This window comes from Staurois parvus, unplaced genomic scaffold (assembly GCF_062004578.1).
Source record: "Staurois parvus isolate SC_StPar_1 unplaced genomic scaffold, SC_StPar_1.0 ptg000598l, whole genome shotgun sequence".
Lineage (NCBI taxonomy): Eukaryota > Metazoa > Chordata > Amphibia > Anura > Ranidae > Staurois > Staurois parvus.
Window position 1 is genome coordinate 630,266 of NW_028318394.1, and position 23,708 is coordinate 653,973.

Here is a 23,708-nt window from a genome sequence, read left to right on the forward strand (position 1 = left end):
TCCTTCCCAGCAACAAGCCAAGATGGCTTCCCTGTGCAGCCACTTCTGGTCAGGATGGGCCTTGGTGTAATGTCAGGGGTCCAGGGTATGACCAGAGGTATTGGACTGACGCAGGGAAATGCAGGCTTCAAATAAGTTATAAACAATATAATTTATTCAAGACTAACAATACAAACATAAACGCAGTGCAATACTAAAACATAACACAGTGCAAACGAACCAAACCACCCACAGATAATAATACATACAATGCAAGCGTCGTCAGGCAGGCGGGTCAATAACAAACGGGCAGGTAGGAACAGGAGGAGCAGGCAGAGAATAGTCAGGTCACGAGCCGGGTACAGCAACTAACAGGCAGGTAGGTACAGGGGGGTCAGACAGAGAATGGTCGGGGTCACAAGCCAGGGATCAGAACAGGAGAAGTCAGCAGAGGTCCAGATCAAGCAGGGTCAGCAACAAGACAGGAACAGGAACAGGATGCAGGAACAAGATACAGGGCCCAGGAAAAACACACACACCAAGGCAGAGTCTGCAGGTCTGGCCATCCCTTAAATACACCTGCATAAGCAGTTTCAGGTGTTTGGCTGGCTGCAGGGTTGAGTCTCTGATTGCTGGGAGCACCCGCTGGCCAGCCTTGTACTGCAGCCCATAAGGCAGGTGAGTCCCACAATTGCTGGCCAGTCCAATCCTGACAATAACTTCAAAGTATATGCTCCACAAGTTTCATTCTATTGTGCATGAGGAGATCACTACGGCCTCCCACAAGCTATATTCTGAGCTGGTGAAAGGCCTCAAAGAATTGGGACACTGCATTAACCAGCCAGAACAATGCATGGACTTGGCTTCTACCATGCTAGAGGGGCACAAAGAGGAGCTTGATAAATTGAATGCTAAATTGGAAGCATTATGCAATAAGCTTGAGGACGCTGAGTATAGGGTCCACAGAGATAACCTCCACATCCACAGGGTTTCCAAATCCATTACCGACCTACAAGGTACAGCCGCTGCCTTCTTTTTGGAGCTAGCCCCGGAACTTCCCCTGAAATGCTTAGAATTTGACCGCATTCATAGGGCTCTTGCACCCAAGCCATCAGAAGCCCCCTCCCCCAGGGACATTATTACCAAATTTCACTACTATCGTACCAAAGAGAGGCTTCTGCAAGTGTCCCGTGATTGTCAAGAACTGATCCTCCAGGGTAATTTCCTTCAGCTGTTTGTTGATCTTGCTCCAGTTACCATCGAAAAATGGCAGAACCTGCCTGAAGCCTTATCTGAGGATAATGCAAAACCATGGTATATAATACCTTTCGGGTTTCCCCTGTAAGAATTCCTTCTACCAAGGCCACCAGTTTCAAGGTTCTTCTCCAGTTGATCTACACTGTCATTTTCAAGAACTGAAGTTTGACCTTCCTTCTTCACAAACAGTGCCTTCTTCTTCTACATATCAACCCCGCTCATCACAACTGCCTCACAGGTCTCCCCCAGCATCTCAACACAGTCCCCAGGTGCTTCGCTCCCTTCAAGTCCAGCGTTTCAAGGAAGTTCCTCCAGGATGAGTATAGAGTTCCCCCAGGATGAATATTGGCCCAGAATGTTCCATTATAGTTTTCACATTATTACTATCTTTATTTTAATGCTGCATTAGCCTACCTGGTTCAGAACATTTCTGGGCAGTTTCTACTATGGGTCTCCTCTAACTTGTTGTCAGTAACCCTTATCAGACCTGACTATGTCCTCTACCTTTTGAACATCTCTAGTATGCCTGCTCAAGTTTGAATTTTGAATGTAAAATGGCTGAGAGATGTAACGAAGACAGCAGGGCTTTTTCTAGAGAGTAGTTCGAGTAGCATGATTTCATGGAGACCCAGTCAAGACCCTGACGGAGGAGACAAGATAGATTGTAAAACCTAATATTTGGTAACCCTGCTCAACCCTCGCTGTTAGGGAGACATAGCTTTTGTAATGCAATGCATGTTTTTTTTCTTTGCCATAGGAAGGCCTGCAGGGCCGTGTGCAACTTTTGTACACCAGAGTGCTTTAAAAAAATGGGGAGTGTTTGTACAGGGTACAGCAATCTGGCAAATTAGATCATTTTGAAGAGATGACATCTCCCAAAGAGTAAAAGAGGAAGAGTTGACCAAACTTCCAACTCCTGTACAATCCTATTAATTAGGGGAGGGTAATTAAGATGGTAAAGTGATGATGAATATATGCCTATGTATATTCCTAAATAAGTAATATAGTGTTTAGCGATACAGAATGGAGAAGATGTGAGCCAATGAGCCGAGGCAGTTCAAAGGCAGTACTTCACTCTTGTCAAAATTTATTCGTAGGCCTGAGTAGTTGTGGAAAGTCAAAAACAAGTTTTGAAGTATTTTAAAATCTGATGGTGGTTTTGAGGAGAACAATAGTATATCGTCAGCAAATAGAGCTGAACGGAAAATAAGGTTGCCAATCGTGATACCACGAACCCCCGCTTTGGAGTTAAGTAGCCTGGATAAAGGTTCTAAAGCCATTTTAAAAAACAGGGGGGAAGTGGACATCCTTGTCTTGTACCTTCGGTTAGTGGGATGTCCAAGGGCATAAAGTCTGGGGTGACCAATCTAGCTGTGGGTGAGGAATAAATTTTTTTGTATTAAGTCGAGAATAGCACCCAACATACCAAACATCCGCATGACCATAAAGAGCTAGACAAAGCTAATATTGTCAAAAGCTTTTTTGGCATCTAGAGATACGATAGCTACATGATGTGTCGTATTTTTGGCGTATTTGAGAGTCATTATGACTTTGCAGATGTTAAGCGTCACCAAGCGGCCAGATTGATCCAGATGCAGTATGGTAGGGATTAATAAGGCCAACCTAGCGGCTATGATTTCAGATAATATTTTGGCTTCAATGTTGATTAAAGAGACAGTTCTATAAGACCCTGGTGAGAGTGAGTCGTTTTCTTTTTTGGCAATGAATTTTATATGTGCCTGGAAGCCAGTCAAAAGATAAAGGCCATCAGTCAAATTGCCTTGTAAACACTGCCGAGTGTCTGGAATAAAGTCCGTGGTTAGTTTATAGAATTCAGCACTGAAGCCGTCAGGACCTGGAGCTTTAGTTTTAGGGTAATATCTTAATTGTGGCGCAAATGTCATTTAGCATAATTGGAGAATTAAGAGTGTCTAGCTGGGTTTGCGTAAGCTTGGGCAGACATGTATGTTGGCTAATAAGTCCTCAGCGGTCTTGGAATCAATCAAATCCTAAGAATAAGGAGGTGTAATAGGAAGTAAGAAGAGTGTTAATTTCAGAGGGTGTTGTTAGAAGTTTTCCTGAGGGAGACAGGAGTGTCAAAATGTAAGTAGGAGTGCGGGGGCCAGCACAAAGCCACACCAGTAATTTGCCTGCCTTTTTGCCGTATCTATGAAATTTCAAGGTGGAGTAGGCTAGTTTGGCTGCCTTCTGCTGTTCAGCCCAGTAATCAAAGGCACGTTTAGCAGATTTCCAGGTCAAATTTTTAGAGATTAAGGGAGAGCACGATATGAGCTTGACAGAGAGATTCACTTGCCTGCTGGTATTTAAGTTGAGATAATTTTTGAAATTGTGTGGTATAGGATATTATGCGCCCTCTGAGGAATGCTTTTTCAGCTTCCTAGAACAGATTAGGGTTGGTTAAATGAGCTGTATTTGTGTCTACGAAGTCTGCCCAAGCCGTGTAAGGATGATGTTTGAAATCCTAATTATTATCTAGATAGGTTGGAAAGCGTCAGGAGATGGCAGGTCTCGGAGATTTCAACCCAGACAGTTGCATCAGAATTGGACAATGATCAGAGATGGCCATATCTAATACCACTGTTTTGCTTAGCAAGGGAAAGAGAGATGGTGAACAGAAGAACTAATCAATGCGCGAGAAAGAATCATGCAGATGTGAATAAAATGTGTAATCAGAGTCCATCTGGTGTTGGAGAGGCCATGTGTCACAAAAATTGAGCGTAGAGATAGAGTTATTATTATTATTATACAGGATTTATATAGTGCCAACCGTTTGTGCAGCGCTTTACAAAATGAAAGTAGACATTACAGTTACAATGAAATTTGGTACAAGAGGAAAGAGAGGACCCTGCTCATTAGAGCTTGCAATCTAGGAGAATGCGCTACAGTTGGAGGGGGGGATGAGTCTGAGATGGCTGTTGTGCTTGCTGCGAATGATGGTCACTAGTGCGATCGGCATAGTGATGCATAACTGAATTAAAATCCCCGCCAAGTATATGGCAAGGTTCTGGGATTTGTAGAGCTCAGGAGACTAGATCTTGGTAGAAAGCCTATCTCTGGGAATTGGGGGTGTATGTTGAAGATAGCAATATCACAAGAGGTGATGGTTAAGTGAAGAGTAAGTTTACGACCATTAGAATCAGATTTGACAGACCACACAGTATGGAATAGATTTTTGTGTAGTAAAATACCCCTGCTTTGTGGCCCATGGCAGGAGACCCATACACTTGGCCTACCCATAGTTAGATTGTTTGCTGCTAGATGTATCTCCTGTAAAAGAGCAGCACCTGCCCTCAAACGCTTCAGATGTCATAGAACCTGCATAACGCTTGTTAGGAGGGCACATTCCAAAAGATTGCCTTCAGGTGATCTCCGTCATCAGAAGGAGCCATGTCTGTCGCAGTATAGGAAAATAATGCAGTCTACAAGAGGACAACATCACTCCAGGCATTGCCCCAATGAGTCCAGGGTCACAGTAATAATGAACAGCACCTAGGGGTGTGAAAAATAGACCATGAACCAGAACAATAAAGGCAGCACAAGATTAGCAAAAGGAGAGATACTCCCCACTAACATTTTGAACTTCACTTTTTTTCCACACGGAGTAACCTCATGAGGGCTCCTGCACAGGAAGCACCACCACTGTATCATAAATAAGGAGGAGGAGTTGAGGAATGTAGAGGGGGAGAGGGGGGATGAGAGGGGAATGGGCGGAGAAAGGAATATGAGTGGGGTAGGAGGGTGGGGGGGAGGTAGAGGAATGGTGGGAGAAGAAGAGAAGAAAAACAGAAATGGGAAAGAGAAGGGGGGGGAAGGCAGGGGGGCATACTAGGGATGGGTAAAAATAACAGGGGAAGGAGATTAAAAGGCACATCCCGCCCGTAAGGGAAGGGGGCGTGTATAGAGATTAGCCACATTGGAGGCAAATAGTACCAGTATCCGTGGACATAACCCTGAGTACAATCAATGCAGGAAAGCATCATGAATAAACAAGTAAGTAATTGGCATTCCAAAAGGGTGCAAATAGAATATAAATTAAAACACTAGGTAAACCTTAAGGAGGCAGTTCAGCGATTGCCGTAGCGTTTGTCTGTTCAACCAGAGCGTACACACTTGTAGGGAAGTTTCTGATGGTTCTGTTGATTTTGGAAGGGTGCAGATTTTCCCTGGGAGGGGGAGGAGGAAGAGGAGGAGGATGAGGAAGGTTCTCCCTGATCCATTGCCATTTCAGGAATGGTGTTGAAAAAGTGTTCCGACTCCAATGGTGAGGTGAAGTAGAGACAATTTCCATCAGCAGGTTGGATATGCAAAACAGCAGGGTATGCCAGGGTGAATTTGATATGTTTATGGTAGAGAGCAGAGCAAATGGAAAAAAAGGCCTTGTGTTGGCGCGTTACCTCAATGGAGTAGTCAGCGAATAGGAGCACTTGATGGTCATCCACAGACAAAGTACGTGCCTGTCAGAATTTTTTTTAGAATGGCCTGCTTGTCAGCATAGTTCAAGTAGCGACTATCACCGGCCTAGGTTTGGAGTGAGTAGCTGATGGAGGACTGATACGGTGATCTCACTTAAATAAACAGGGGTAGCACAGGCCTAGTTGTTCATGGATGGATGTGGAACAGACATTGACAAGCATAGAGGGAGTGTAAGTTTCAGGCAAGCCTATAATGAGCAAGTAATTATGCCCTGAGTGGATTTCAAGGTCATTTACCTTTTCTTGTAGCTTCCTTTGCATAGTTGTGAGTCTGGTCACCGCTGCAGATACAGTCATAGGCCCTGATTTACTAAGACTTGAGTCTATCAGCAGACTCTGAACATTTAGGCAGACTCAAATCAATTAAGACCTGTCAGTCTTCTGAGAGGCGTCTAGCAATCTCATTGAAAAGCGTCTACTTACCTGTTAGTAAATGTGGAATCACGTCTGGCACATTTTTAGGTGCAATACCAGATATGTTCGCTAGGTGGCGCACAAGCGCGGGCTTTGTCTCCTTGATGTTTATCTGTACACAATATACAACTATAAAATATTACACATATTTCTCTCCAAAATACTATAAATTCACTGGTGTCTTTTTAATCACAACATTCTTCCCTCCAAGCCCAAACAGAAGCTGGTAATATTACACTCTCAGATTGTACCCCTATAGCACTAACTTAGAACCTTAGGTGAAACATGGTATTAGTGATTAAATTAGTCTCTCATCAAATATCCCATTATAGGAGCAGATTTGGACAAAGAAGTCAACATCTATTTTGATACCAAGTCAGCCCCTGAGATCCTCCTGTTTATGGTTTGCAAAGCACACAAGGCTTTTATCAGGGGATCCCTATATAAACATGACTCCTTATTCAAAAGGTATGAAGACCCCATACGTTTTGCCTTTTGGAATTAGAGCGTTGTCTGCTCTATTATGCCTTTTTTATCGGTGCAATTGATAGCCCCTGCGTGGGTGTGTTTTGTTGCCTCTGTTTTATACTGTTTAAAATGAATAAAAACCATTGAAATACAAAAGGTATGAAGACCCAACAATCAACTGAACTGAAAGACCAAATAAAGAAAGACCATGGCCTCAAACCATGCAAATACAGCATTAGGGAATACTTGAGGAATTCTAAACTTTCTCTCAACACACAAAATAGACAAACAAAACAGATTGCTTGAATCCCCAATCCCCACTGACAGAATTAAAAGCTATCAAACAAACTAGTGTCAGTAAGGTATTGGGCTTCCTTCTCTTCCCCCATTTTCTAAAAGCAATTATTGTTTTATGAGATGGACATCTCTTACATTCTTGATTCTATTCTGTCCCAGGTTGTGGTCCTACCTAAGGATAGTAATGTTATGTGTCATTTATAGGCCCATCTCATTGAATATTGATACCAAACTTCCTAAATATTGGTGTTAATTTACTAAAAGCAAATAAACTGCAATTTGCGAGCACTCATTTTCCCCAAAAGCTTAGTGTGTGTGGTGGAGCTTCAGTTTCTAAAGAAAACCAAATGAAGTGCAAGGAGAGCAAACAGTTTATTATTATTAATTAAGATAAATACAATTGTTAATTATTGTTTGCATATGATTTATTTTGTGGAAATCAGCAGAGCTTCACCTCATTCACTATGTTCTGGAGACAATGAGTGCAACTACACTTGCAAAGTGCACAGTCTATTTGATTTTAGTAAATCAACCCTCTTGCCTCCCAGGATAATCCCTCACCTACAAAGATATCACACAATTAGAGTGGGTAGGTTAATAAAAAAAGCTTGAGCGATCAGAGAATCCAACGTCACCCACTTGGCTTTGTTGAGGGCAATACCATACCTTCTACTTTCCACTGACACAGAAAAGACCTTCAACAGGGTCATCTTACTTTGGAATTTATGGACCTTTAATCACATATGATTATATAGATTTACTCCTTGTGCTGCTTCCCAAAGACTAGAATACAGGTGAACATAACTTTATCTAACCCATTCCCTATAACCCATTCCCTTACCTGCGCAAGGCTGAGGCCCATCCAGACATCAAGGGAATCTGGTACATCAAAGCATGGTCACTGCCTAAGCGATCTACTTTTAAATAAATTAGGGAACTCTCTAACTTTAACATTAATTAAATTGGAGGCTCTGAGCCTATCACCACTATCTATTGTATTACTACAGTAACCTGTATCCAACAAAATGTCCCTTTAAATGGCCAACACATAGACTTGCACTCAAGAATATAGGAATGCAGCTGCTAAAAACCTGTCACAAAAATTTTCCATTACCCCCACCCTCCCGCCACCCTTATGCAACAGATTAAAAATAAACCTATTATGTATTGTGGGATAGGCAAATGTTCCTCCTTGTGTCTCTCTGAACATGTTCCTGGTGTGTCAGTATCAAAAATTGTGCAGGCATTGTCTCTGCAGATATGTTTGTCCTTATTTGTCCAGTTAGTTGGACAAAGTCATGATTTCTTCACATTTATGTAGAACAATGCATATGCCTGGAGTGTGCACATGTTGGCAGGTAGGAGCAGTAGTTGTTGGTCAATGAAAAAGTGATGGCAAAAGTAGATGGCATAGGGGGAAATGTAAAAAGAAATACACCAACTTAGCCTTTGCACATGTTTAGTATAGCCAGAAAGAAAAAAAAAATAATGAAGGGCTAGCATGACTGGAAAATGGGGGAATCAGGGAGGGATCGAGTTAATTTTTGAATAAGAGAAGGTACTTACTGCTATTGATGGTTTCACAGTGGGAGAAGGGGTTGTAGGAGGTCTTCCAGGTAGAACAGCAAATTCCCAGCATCCAGAGAAGAGACGCCCAAGAAGATAGTTTGCTAGTGTCCCTCTCCGGGCAGTTTGGGTTTGGCTTGCCTACAGTCATCACCATGGACCTGGACACTCTGTTGGGACAGCTACAGTTGATGGCAGCCTCCAGGGCTCTGTTTGGCTGCAGCAGCAGGTCATGGCCCCCAAAGAATTCCAGCCCTCCTTCCTCCCCCAGAGCTCAGTGTAACAATGGGAGCTCCTGCAAAGATCCTCAGGACCCACCTGACCAGCATTCTCCTGCTGTCTCTGGCACACAGTCTGGGAGGAATCCTCACCAGGGTGCAGAGCTCAGCAGGATGGGGCCTCAGTTCCATGGTGTCCTTTGCCCCGCCTGCTCGCTATGAGGCAGCCCGTCAAGGGAGAGGTAACCTTGTGGGTTCCAGGCAGTTGGGAGGAGTGGACAGAGGCCCCCCTTGTGCATGCCCGCTACTGCCCACCATCCAGGAGGAAAAAGGAAAGATGCCAGTGATGGTGGAAAGGATGTGGCCCTTTCTAAGTAGCTACCCAGACTGGGTGGCTGCCTGGTTATTGGAGGCCAGTTTATTTGAGGCTTTCTGGATCCCTTGTCCCCTTACTCATATCCCACCCATGGCTGACAACCTATGTTCTGCACACTTGCATTCTGAGGTGTTTTTTGAGAAACTTGCCAAGGAGGTGGCTTTGGGGCATATGTGGGACCATTTTTGCACCCCTCCCCCCCAAATAATTTGGTGGTTTTGCTTTTGGATGTAGTCCCAAAGAAGGAACCTAATATGTTTCATTTGATACATCATTTTTCTTTCCCCAAAAGCAGGTCAGTTAATGATGCAATTAACTTGGAGGTGTACACGGTTTTGTACATATAATTCGATATCAATGATTCAGCCTTTTGGTTGTTGCTGGTTCTCCTGCAAAGTTTTCATCTCCTCGGTTGTAGATGGTCAGATGCCTTCAGTGTAGATCACTGTCTTCCAATGGGCTGTACTATATCTTGCGCCCTTTTTGAGACCTTTAGCTCTTTTGTTCAGTGGGTGGTTTGGGGCGTGGCTGGTGTAAACTCTGTCATCTATTACTTGGATGACTTTTTGTTCATTTCTGTCATCCTTCCACTAACCTGTGTGGTATCTTGCTGGCGATGGTTCAGCACATTGCTGGTATCGCTTTCATCGCTGAGGATTTTGACAATAGTCATCGATTCCCAGGCCATGGAATGTCATTTGCCTGATGACGAGCTGCTAGCTCTTAAGGAGGAGATTCATCTTGTGATAGACAAACATAAGTTTCAACTTCGTCAGTTGCAGTCATTGTTGGGTAAGCTGAATTTTGCCTGCTGCATTATGCCAATGGGAAGAGTTTTTTGCCTGTGGTTCTCTGCCACCACAGCGGGGGGTGCATTCCCCTTGGCATTTTATTTTATTGACTAGGGAACATAGCGAAGACCTGAGAGTTTGTACACATTCAATTGGCAGGTGCTCTGGATGTCCGGATCTTCTATCTAGAATATGTGGAACGCTGGCCCCCTGATTTGCAGGCGGTGGGGTTGTTGAAGAATTTAGTTCTTCACCTGTTTCCGGTACTGGTCGCCATTGAAATCTGGGGGAATCCTTTTGTAACAAGAAGGTTCGGATTCATTGTGACAACCTTGGTGTTGTCCAAGTCATTCTATCTGCTTCCTCGGCACCAGTAGTTTGGCTGCTTCATCATCTTGTTTTGCGTTATCTTCAATTGAATGTCTTTTTTGTATGTTGTTCATATTTCAGGAGCAAAAAATACTTTGGATGACACTGTGTCTTGCTTTCAGTTGGACAGGTTCTGGGAGTTGGCACTGGGAGCAGAGTAACATGGATTCCCCTGTCAGCTGTGGCATTTTTGGTGGGGCACACAGGTGTGAAATTTCACACCTGTTCACTGTGGAGTCTTTGGAGGCTTCTTTAAAATCACATGTGATTATCATATTAGGGACCCATCTAAGGTATGGAGTCCCCTGTGGAATACCAGTTAATGGTGGGTTAACTGATAAGTTGAACGGAGAGGTATCTGCAGAGAGTTGGGTTTGTCTCAGAGTCAGTGTGGTGCGGCTGGGGACCGTGTAGGGAGTTTTGCAGATACACAGTGGATGTTTGATACTTAGTGCCTCCAAAGATCGGCAACCTTTTGTTGATTTTTACTGTATTAGTAATCAGGTTTCTGTATTAAGGAATGTTCGTTATTATTGGGTTTGTTAATAAATGGCCACGATAGCCAATTTTACTCCAAAAATGTGTCATAGTGATTATTGTGGTTAGGTTGGAGTTAAAGGGCTCAGGGCAGCATAGCGGTGATTATTAATTGGGATGATGACATCTATTGTGCCTAAGTCAAGTATACCCCAAGGCAAAAAAAAAAAAATAGCAAAGGGGATAGCATGACTGGGAAACAGGGAAATCAGGTAGGGATAGGATTCATTTTTGATTAAGAGAAGGCACTTACTGCTATTGGTCATTTCAAATTGGGAGGAGAGGCTGCAGGGGGGTCTTCCAGGTAGGACTGAAATGTCCCGACATTTGGAGAAGAGCTGTCTAAGAAGAAATTTCCTGCCCTCACACCCCTTGTACTGGGTAGGGTTTCATTGATTGGTCATAAAGGCATGATGGTTGGGGTCTTTGGAGGTGTTCTAACAATCTCATGTGATTAACCTATTAGGGATCTATCTAAGGTATGGAGTCCCCATGTGGAATGTCATTTAATGGTGGATTATCTGGTAAGTTGAACGGGGAGGTATCTGCAGAGAGTTGGGTTTGTTCCTGAGCCGGAGTGGTGTGGCTGGGGACTGTGTAGGGAGTTTTGCAACACAAAGTGGATGTTTGGTACTTAATACCTCCAAAGATCAGCAACCTTATATTGATTGTTACTGTATTATTAATCAGGTTTATGTGTTAACCTCCCTGGCGGTATGATTATTTCAGATTTTTGGTGCTGAAAGCGGTACCATTTTTTTGCATGGAAATATGTATTTTTTTTATTGTAGGCTGTAATTTTTAGGAAAAACTCACTGAAATCTGTCCGAACAAGAGTCTAGTAAACATCCCGGGTATGATAAAATTTGAAACACAAAATCATAAATTATAATTTAATAAATAATCATAAAATAATATAAAAATAATAAAAAATTTAATTCAATAATATAATCAAACCAAAAACACTGAAATGTGAAATATAGCGCCAAGTTCGCACATTGCTGAGCTCAGTCGCAAAATCGTTTTCAGTGTCTGATGACGAATTTCCCCCACGAATCATTATCACTCAATTCTGCAAGTGGTTCTGATTTACTATCGCTGTTCTCTAGCTGATCTAAACCGCTTTTGACCTAAAGGGACACTTTTTGGACGCCATGGACATTTCTCAGTTTCCAGGCAGAAAGAACAGACAAAATGCAGGCAGGGCGCAGGACAAAGCACTAGGGACAATATGTATGTGAAATTGGTTGAGACAGCAATGTTTTACTATGTAAAATGTAAAAAAAAAAAAAATGAAATTTTTTAAAATTTTTAAATTTCTTGCCGCCGGTGGCGCCCGTACGTCCCGACGTCACAGGGACAGGACACAGAAGCCGGATGCCGGCATCGGCCGGAGGAGATGGCCGGGGACGCTGCAGGGTACACATCGTGGGAGCGCAGGGTAAGGTAAGTGAAGAACACATGCCGGAGCAGTGCCGCATGGTATTCCCGAGTGTAGCTCGGGGTTACCGCTTTTGGTACTGAAATGTTACCCCGAGCTACACTCGGGAATACCGCCAGGGAGGTTAAGCAATGTCTGTTATTTTGGTTATTTGTTAATAAATGGCTGCTATGGCCACATTTACGCCAAAAATGTGTCATGGAGGTTATTGTGGTCAGGTTGGGGTTAAGGGGCTCATGGCAGCATATCAGCTGGGATGATGACAGCTGCTGTGCCTTAGTCATGAAAAGGAGCACTGCTCTTGCATGTAAACTAAACAACAGTCACAGCAGAAATTATAAATCCCCACAGATGGGGGGGCAGTCACAGATGGGGTGCTGCTTTTGTGTGACTGCTGCATTGATCTAGTACTAAAATGCAGTTAAACACAGCAGTCTAATCATGCCTTCCTTGCTTTTCACAGGTAAATGCAGCTATCTGCTTCTCCACTCTAAACTACAACAACGCATGGACTCCTGTTAATTTCAGAACAAATAGTGTGTATATATTTTTGTCTGTTGATTAGTTCTAACCTCTCGCTGCACCCTTTTTTATGACTGTAGTCTGTGTTTGCAAAACATCCCCCCCATTCATGTGATCCTTATCAGTTCCTAATTGGGGCGGAGAAGAGTGCTCATTTGACCATCTCTCTATAAATTTAGATCAGCTCATGGGGGAAAATCACAGATAGGGGGACAGTCACAGATGGGGTGCTGCTTTTGCGTGAGTGCTTGTTGATGGAGTGCTAAGACGCAGTTAAACACAGCAGTTGAACTAAAGCAGGATAACTCAAGCAGCAGGAAGATACAACAACAAGAAACTCTACTGCATGCTGGACAGAATGCAAGCAAACACCCTGGGAAACATCTCTTACAAGTCTGAGACCCACTCCGTGTACCTTTTAATATGTCCCCTCTACTCCTCCTTTTCATATTACTTTCCTGCGTTCCCAAAATCTCACTTCTTTACCCCTCTGCTCCACCCCAAAACTTGTACATCTCACCCTCACTGCTACCATCTCCCTACTACTGCTCTCATCCCCTCCTGCTGATACTTAACTCTACTGCTGACCCAAACACCAGGACTTGAAGGCATGTGCACTCGTGTACATCCTGCTCCCAAGTTACTTTCCTCACCCTTCTTCTTTTCCAAACCTCTGGGGATATCTCCCCAAACCCTGGTCCTCCACTATCTCACCCCCACACCAGGCGTCCTCTTTCTTCCAGGAATAGCCGCAATCCCCTCAATTTAATATCGGTCTCCGTGCTCCCAAAAACCACACTCCCTTTTTCATGTGCACTCTGAAATGCCCGCTCTGTCTGTAATAAGCTCACCTCTGTCCATGACCTTTTTGTCTCCTGCTCCCTTAACCTACTAGCAGTTACAGAAACCTGGCTTCAAGCAGCAGATTCTGCTTTTCCCGCAGCACTTTCCTATGGAGGCCTCCTCTGGACCCACTCACCCAGACCCAGTGGTCGGAAAGGTGGTGGGGTTGGTTTGCTTCTATCCCCACTCAGCACCTTTCAAGTCCTCCATGACCCTCCCTCTCTATCCTTCTCTTCTTTCGAGACTCACTGCATCCGGCTGTTTTCTCCCATTTCTCTGAGGATTGCAGTGATCTATTGACCTCCTGGACCGGTGACACACTTCCTTGATGATTTCTCCGCCTGGCTACCCTACTTTCTCTCCTCTGAACTACCCACTATCATTCTTGGAGATTTTAACATCCCTATTAATATCAACAACCCGTCTACATCCCAACTCTTCAACATAACCTCATCTTTTGCATTAGCACAATGTATACAGTCCTCCACTCACTCTGATGGGAATACATTAGACCTTGTTTTCTCCCATCTTTGCACTCTCTACAATCTCACAAACACCCCCTTTCCTCTCTCTGATCACAATCTCATCACCTTCACAGTGTCCTTGTCTTCAAACACCTATCTCTCTAAGTGGCAAACAATTACCCGCAGAAACCTTCACAACTTGAACTCTGCTCCTTTCCACTCTGCAACTGACCAACTTTATGACAGAATCTCTCCCCTGTTCTGCCCTGACCTGGCCACTGCTGTCTATAATAGTTCACTTTCATCCACATTAGACTCACTTGCTCCTCTAACAACACGAAGCATCAGGCCACAACCATTACAACCTTGGCAGACTAACAACACCAGAAATCTTAAACGGCATAGTCGTGCGCTGGAGCGATTGTGGCATAAAACCAAATCTCAACAAGCATTTACCCTATATAAATCTGCTCTCTTAACATACAAGTCCTCCCTTCATGCTGCCAAACATTTCAAAAACAAGATTGACGCAATTCGTAGGGGCATCCTCCTTTGACCTTGCTACTCCTGAAGAGGTCACTAAGGTTTTCTCAGAAGCCCATCTCACTATCTGCCCCCTGGATCCTGTCCCCTCACAACTACTACAGTCACCCTCTTCTTCCATTCTATGCTCCCTTAGTCACATCTTCAATCTTTGCTTCTCTACTGGTGCCTTCCTCTCCCCTCTAAAGCATGCGCACATCACTCCCATACTTCAAAAGCCCTCCCTGGACCCCACCAACCTGAACAACTTAAGACCCATCTACCTGCTGCCATTTACCTCTAAACTCCTAGAACGCTTAGTCTACAATTGCCTGAGCTCCCACCTCACCGACAACAACCTTCTTGACCCTTTATAGTCTGGCTTTCGCTCACTACACTCCACTGAAACTGCCCTACTAAAACTCACTAATGATCTACTAACTGCTAAAACCAATGGCCACTACTCTGTACTTGACCTCTCTGCGGCTTTGCCCATCCCCTCCTCCTCAAAAAACTCCACTCTCTTGGCCTCAGAGACTCTTCTCTCTCCTCCTACCTATCGCAGTGCTCCTTCAGTGTTAGCTACAATGCTGCCTCCTCCTCTTCCCTCCCTCTTTCTGTAGGGGTCCCTCAAGGTTCTGTCCTTGGACCCCTTCTCTTCTCCGTCTACACCTCCTCCCTTGGTCACTTGATAAACTCCCATGGCTTTAAGTACCATCTCTATGCTGATGACACACAAATCTATCTTTCTACCCCTCACCTCACCCCTTCAGTCTCCTCTCGCATCACTAACCTACTAAGTGACATATCGGCATGGATGTCACTCCACTTCCTCAAACTCAATCTTTCCAAAACTGAGCTCTTAGTATTCCCCCCAGCCCATGCCCCCTCCCCTGACTTCTCCATCAAGATCAATAACACAATCATCAGTCCCTCCCCTCATGCCAGGGTACTAGGTGTAATCTTAGACTCCCATTTGTCCTTTCAGAATCAAAAACAATCACTTTCCAAATCCTGTAGACTTCACCTCCGCAATATCTCCAAGATACACCCGTTCCTAACCTCGGAAACCACTAAGCAACTTATCCACTAACTTGTTATATCTCGCCTTGACTACTGTAACTCCCTCCTCATTGGCCTACCTCATCGCAGGCTATCCCCTCCTCAGTATATCATGAATGCTGCTGCCAGAATCATCTACCTTACTAACCGTTATGTATCTGCCACACCTCTCTGCCAATCCCTCCACTGGCTTCCCGTTGCCCAACGGATAAAATTCAAAACACTAACAATCACGTATAAAGCCATTTATAACTCTGCCCCAAATTACATCACCGATCTTGTCTCTAAATATCACACAAACCGTACTCTCCGCTCCACACAAGACCTCCTACTCTCTAGCTCCCTTGTCTCCTCCTCCGATGCTCGTCTCCAGGACTTCTCCAGAGCTTCCCCCATCCTCTGGAACTCTCTACCCCAATTTATCAGACTATCGCCTACTCTGCTCACTTTTAGGCGATCTCTTAAAACTATCTCTTCAGGGAAGCCTATCCTGCCCTCAGCTAATACTGGAATCTTCTACTCTTCCAACCAGTCCATCCCCCACAGTTACTACCTTTTGCACCCCTAGTCCCTCCCTCCTAGATTGTAAGCGCCAAGGAGCAGGGCCATCAAATCCCTCTTGTATTGAACTGTATTATTGCTGTATTGTCTCCCGTTATATTGTAAAGCACTGAGCAAACTGTTGGCGCTATATAAATCCTGTATTATAATAATAATAATAATAATAATAATAAAAGCATTTGAAACTATGGTACATAGTGAACAAATCAGGAAAATCACAAGCTCATTATTTTTGATTCACCTGAATATTTATGTAGATTTGATAGATCTGCAAGGAATTTAGGAAATTAGACAATCACAATTAATAAATTGTATGATTCTTTATAGATTGGGAAATATGTTGAGAAGACTTGCAGTGGGCCGATTCACAGTGGTTGCACGTACCTGCAATACTGTATCACGTCAGCATAAATAAATCCATTCAGCTCCACAGTTCATATATTCTGAATAAATGAAGCCATATTAAAACCAGAAATGTATTATATTGCAGATGATTAGTCCCTAGATATATTGACTGTATTTGTTTTCATTTATTTTCACCTGTTGAGTCAGTGAATAAGGCTGTTATTTTTCAACTTTTAACAAATCAATCTGTCCAGCAAAATCAGCAGCTAGATTGAGATACACCAGTTAACACTGACAGGGGTGCTTACAATGGTTAGCTTTTATTCATTTATGTAAAACCTTTATCCAAAAAAAAAAAACTTTTGTTGTAACTGCTTAAAATTGGTTAGCTGGAGTTTGGCTTTGGTCTATTCGTTAAATCTAAATTTGCTAGTGCATCTAACAGTAGTCTCTCCCCAGATTTATAATGCTGCTGTTCAAGAGTTTCTCAGTTCTCTCCTCTATTTGCAGTACAAATTACCCCTATTTATTCACATAAAAGAATAAATTGTAAATAAAGATACTCACTCTGTTACTGACAAGTCCTTTGTTAAAAATAACCCCTTCCAAAAAAAAGTTCCAGAAATTAACTAAATCTAAGTAAACCTATTATCAATTATTTTGTCTAGCAATGAAAATTCATTTAACTACAAATGCTAGTGCCTGATTATAAATGATCAATATCTAAATGGCCACTGCATGAGAGCTTAAAGCGGAGTTCCACTCAAAAGTGGAAGCTCCGCTTATTTGTCTCCCACACCTCCACTGCCATATTTGGCACCTTTTGAGGGGGAGCGGATACCTGTTTTTGAATAGTACCCGCCCCCACTTCTGGTTTAGTTCGCTGAGGCAAACTGAGATGGAAGCTCAGCCCCCTCCTGCAGTCTCCTGGGAACTTTCACAGGTCCCAGAAGACTGCTGGACCAATTAGGAAATGCAGCGCGACTCACGCATGCGCAGTGGGCACCAGGTTGGGAAGCCTCAAGCTGTCACAGCCTGGTGCCCACAATAGAGATTCATGCGCTGTGAAAAGGGATGGTGTGGGTGAGAACATCACTGGACTCAATGACAGGTAAGTGTGTGTTTACTAAAAGTCAGCAGGTACAGTTTTTGTAGCTGCTGGCTTTTAATAAACACAAAAATGATTGGAACTTTGCTTTAATTATACAATTCAAAATGGAGTTGATGTACTCCAATCACTATGCACCTCACCAACATGAGCCTAAAATATAACTTTTATTTCAAAATTGAATTAAAAATAGTAATGACTTCTTTATGTATGTATTTGTGATACACTTTTAAAAATAAATGGCTTCTTACCAACAGGGAGAGCAAGGAGTTTGGTTTCAAAGAACACAACTTCTCTATCTGTAACAACGAATGGTAGTTAATCTGGTCAGAGCTCACCCTAATCATAGTCTTGAATACCATTTCAATAGGGATGAATATTCTTGTCTGAACTCCCTCAACTCTCTGGAGGATCATCTACAATAATAGCATAGACCTTCTCAACTATCAGATCTAAGCTCACTCTGTCTTTGATGTCTGTCTCAGTTTAGAAATATACTCAAATCTAGACTCTCTCCACAACTTAGGAGACCATCTCTATTGCTTATCTAATACAGCCTTTCTCAACCAAGGTGCCTTGAGGTCTCTTCAGGGGTGCCTTGGCAAAATGTCTAAAAAGAAAAAATACAAATGATGTAGCGCTAAAACACCCAGTTAAAGCGTCAGTGCCTTAGGACATGCAGCATGATGTTAAAATCCTATATGAACATAATACATATATGTGCGTGATGATACTGACAAAATGGAAAACAGATGTGCAACCCCTACACACAGTGCACATATATGAATATAAAGTCCAGTGATCCTGTATCAATATTTGCACTCAAACAGAGTCCTTGGACTGTATGTGGGCCCGCACACCACCACGTGCAATCCGAAATCAGCTGAAGTGGCCTCTCACCTCCTCCCTGCGACCCTGCAGGGCCACAGAGCTTTATCAGATCCCCACTGAGTCAAGGTATGCTTCCTCTTGAGTGGATGGTTGGTATATCCCCAGTATACAGCTTCCACCTCTCCTGTGGTATCCTCCGAGGTGAGCTGAGCAGGATGGACCCCAGCTCAAGCCCCCATGGGATAAAGGAAGCAAAAGACATCCTCCATAGTGTAAAACCGTTTAATAAATGCCGGAAAATAAATGTATAATACACTCACATTTGCCAAATAACATACAAGCTGTTTCCCATAGCATGGGTGTATGCGTGTGGCTGAGGGTGTACCAAGATGGCGCCGCACCGGAAGTGCGTCACCACGTATTGCCGTCGACGCGTTGCGTCACGTGACCCCGTGACTTCCTCAGGACTGACGTGATTGATCTATAGCACTCACTTAAATAGGCCAGCCTTTCCTCCAATCGTGACCCGCTGGGAGTGGTCACGGCGGCCATGTTCTTGTAGCCCGTCGATCTTCTACTTACACCTAGCCTGAATAGGTGTATATAGAAATGTACATACACCACAGGCTTCAGCTCTAGCACAAAAAATCGTGTCAGAACCGATGTGGAATGTAATGGTAAGTAATTATGATGTACTAAATCCACCAGCAAATGTAAAAACACATATATGAAAAATGTGATGAATCTATAAACAAAAAGCCTCCTGAAATGAGACTAAGTTTCTAAATCCAGAAGTGTGCAGGATACCCGTTATATACATGGTACCGAAGATCCACAAAGATCCAGATAATCCACCTGGGAGGCCCATAGTCAATGGGATAGATTCTGTCATGGCCAGAATGGGACAGTATGTAGATATTTTTCTACAACCTTTGGTTATTAAAACTAAGGCCTATTTAAGAGATACCAAGCATCTCATCCAATGTTTAGAGAATGTTAAAGGAGGCAATCAATTGGTGTTTGCAAGTGCAGATGTATCAGCCCTATACACGATCATTAATCATGAAGATGCAATCAATTCAGTCAATTGGAGTCTGAGAGAGCTCAGCCAATATAAATGGGCCCAGAGGAGATACATCACGGAATGTCTCGAGTATTGTCTATCCCACAACTACTTCTGGTATAAAGGTGTCTTTTATAAACAAATCAGAGGTGTAGCCATGGGGGCTAGATTTGCTCCCAGTGTGGCCAATCTGTTTATGGCCCACTGGGAGGAAGAGTCAGTATACCATAATCCCCCACAACAGTTAGTCCTGTACAAGAGATACATCGATGATGTGTTCATTGTCTGGGACGGTGCAGAACAAGATCTACAGGCGTTCCTCTATCAGCTGAATTCCAATGGGAAGAACATCACTTTTACATGGGAGGTTAATCGGGCAAGTATCAATTTTTTGGATTTATGTATTTACACATATGAGGGGAAGATCTATACTAAGACTTTCTTTAAGAAAGTCGATCGCAATGGGTATATCCCATTAGATAGTTGCCATTACCCCCCATGGCTGTTGAATATACCCAAGGGACAGCTGATTAGACTGAGGAGGAACTGCACTGACAAAGAAGAATTCTTTAAGCAGGCCACAATTATGGAAAATAGATTTGTGGACAAAGGATACTGTCAAGATAACATCAAGAGTAAAATTAGAGAAGTAGGAGACATGGATAGAAATTGCCTTCTGGTAGACAAGAGTAACAAGAATAAGAAGGAATTTGACAATCAATTGGCTATCATTCTAGACTTCACAGCTGATTATAAGGATATTGAAAAGGTGTTTATCAAACATTGGTCCATTTTGCTTACGGACCCTCTATTGTGTAAAATTTTACCTACTATTCCGAAATTTATATACAGGAAAGCCCCCACTCTGAGATCTGTTTTAGTACATAACGTGATAGATCCTCCTAATAAAAATAGAACAACTTTTTTGGATTATAAGGGTTTTTTCCCTTGCAAAATGTGCCATGCCTGCAGAGCTATTAAAGGCCCCAATCCTAGACGCCATTCTTTCATCTCTACTAACAACCAAAGAGAATTTCAAATTAAGGATTTTATATCCTGTAAGACAGAGGGGGTGGTATATGCACTGCAATGCGGTTGTGGTCTCCAATACGTTGGCCGGACGAAAAGACCGCTATGGGTCAGATTGAGAGAACACGTTCAAAATATTCGCAAGGGTTTTCCTAAGCATAGTGTCTCTAGACATTTCTCACAGTATCATAATAAGGATCCCTCTAGTCTGGTTTTCTGGGGAATTGAGAAGTATCATAGGCACTGGAGAGGAAGCCATAAGATCAGAGCATTAAGTCAGGTGGAGTCAAAGTGGATATTTATTTTAGATACACACACGCCCAAAGGGCTTAACATTGATTTTGATTTAAATTGCTTCATTAGCAATTATTAATTTTATTTTTCTTTTGTGTTGTATCTTGAGTTACTTATGTGTTTTCTGGTTATTTGCATTCTTATTCATTCATTCACGTTTATATGTAACCATATGAAGGGTGAACAGCGTATGTCTAGAGGTGGTATTTTTATTTTTATTTTTTTATATATATTTTTTATGTTTTTTCCCAAGATTTTTGGCAATATTTATCTCCTCAAATAGAGAGCGGCGGTTTTCTGTGATCTACCTGTTTTATATATATATATTTTTTATATATATATATTTTTTATATACATTTCATTATTATTTTTATCATCATTATTTTTTAGATTTGCATTTGCATTTTATTTACCTCCTTAATTAAGTTCATTTCAGGAGGCTTTTTGTTTATAGATTCATCACATTTTTCATATATGTGTTTTTACATTTGCTGGTGGATTTAGTACATCATAACTACTTACCATTACATTCCACATCGGTTCTGACACGATTTTTTGTGCTAGAGCTGAAGCCTGTGGTGTATGTACATTTCTATATACACCTATTCAGGCTAGGTGTAAGTAGAAGATCGACGGGCTACAAGAACATGGCCGCCGTGACCACTCCCAGCGGGTCACGATTGGAGGAAAGGCTGGCCTATTTAAGTGAGTGCTATAGATCAATCACGTCAGTCCTGAGGAAGTCACGGGGTCACGTGACGCAACGCATCGACGGCAATACGTGGTGACGCACTTCCGGCGCGGCGCCATCTTGGTACACCCTCAGCCACATGCATACACCCATGCTATGGGAAACAGCTTGTATGTTATTTGGCAAATGTGAGTGTATTATACATTTATTTTCCGGCATTTATTAAACGGTTTTACACTATGGAGGATGTCTTTTGCTTCCTTTATCCCATGGGGGCTTGAGCTGGGGTCCATCCTGCTCAGCTCACCTCGGAGGATACCACAGGAGAGGTGGAAGCTGTATACTGGGGATATACCAACCATCCACTCAAGAGGAATCATACCTTGACTCAGTGGGGATCTGATAAAGCTCTGTGGCCCTGCAGAGTCGCAGGGAGGAGGTGAGAGGCCACTTCAGCTGATTTCGGATTGCACGTGGTGGTGTGCGGGCCCACATACAGTCCAAGGACTCTGTTTGAGTGCAAATATTGATACAGGATCACTGGACTTTATATTCATATATGTGCACTGTGTGTAGGGGTTGCACATCTGTTTTCCATTTTGTCAGTATCATCACGCACATATATGTATTATGTTCATATAGGATTTTAACATCATGCTGCATGTCCTAAGGCACTGACGCTTTAACTGGGTGTTTTAGCGCTACATCATTTGTATTTTTTCTGCATTGTTTTGATCTTGGGGTATTGGATCAGATGTTAGCAGCTTCACACGTTTACCAATTGTATTTTACATAGGAGCGCAAGCAGATTCCTAATTATCAAAATGTCTAAAAACTGTCCAAAACTTGTATAAAAGTCAGCAGGTGGAAGAAGCCTGTCTTTTAGTTATACATAGCACCAGGTTTTCATTGTGCACTATTATGACCTTCTAGCCGCCGGCATCCTGACAACCAATGACATCATCAGTTCATAAGGTGGATGTCGACTGCCTGCACAGCATCCTAGTTTGACCCTCCCCAGCCCCTTTCTATCAGCCCTGGGGTCACATTAGCTCAGTGATGGAGAAAAACTGAGGGAGAGGAGAAACACTGGAATATTAGTCGGTACGCAAAAGTGTAATTGCTTTGGTAGAATAAATAACCTCTAATGTTGGGTGTCCTATGTGTGTGGATGTTGCTGCGTTATATAAAGCTATTACAATAGTTTTCACATTCAGAATGGGGTGCCCTTTTAAAATTATGGACAGTCTTGAGGCACCCCTCGGGACTGTTCATAATTTTAAAGGGTGCCTCGGTACTGTCCATAATTTTAAAGGGTGCCTTGACTGAAAAAAGATTGAGAAACACTGATCTAATAAACTACAGAGATTAAACTCTCCAGTTTAGATTATGAAACTCCAGAAACTCAATGCTCCCCCAGGAGGATAACAACTCTAATAGTGCTTAAAGTGTATAACCAATACCCCAACAAAACGTGATAAAATGCCACATATTTTCAAAAATGTATGACATATACAGAAATAAGAAAGTCATTTACTCTTTTTAATTGAAATTTGGAATAAAAATTATATTTCAGGCTTATGATGGGTGAGATGCATGGTGGTAAAAGTTCATCACCTCCATTATGAATTGCATCAGCAATGCAGATCTACATCGATCACAATGAGTGGCATACGCCATCCTCCAAAAGTAAAAACTTTTTAACCAAAGGACAAGTCTAATCCTGTCATTACAATTAATATGAATGACATCTCCCAAACCCTGCTGCTAAATAAAAACAAAAGGGTTGGGACTGTTTTGATATATAGCATATTTTTTAAAACAAGTGCAACACTATACCCCAGTATGACATACTGTATTTAGCTATATACCTTACTTCTACCACTTCAAATTTTAGGCTTGTGCCTTGAATGCCATCACTAGAACTGTGCCCGATGGAAAAATGTGTTTGTTTCAGATTCGTTTGTTAAGTTAATTATTTATTTTTGTCATATTCATATTGTTAGAATGATTCATTTTCAGAATACATTTTGTATGTTCAGATTTGTTTTATATATTCAAATTTTAAGTTTGGAAGACAGCTATATTCGCCTTAACATGTTATTTTGTGATATAATACTTATGCACTCTGTTTGGGTTGGATAGAGGTGGATTCATCCGACTCTGA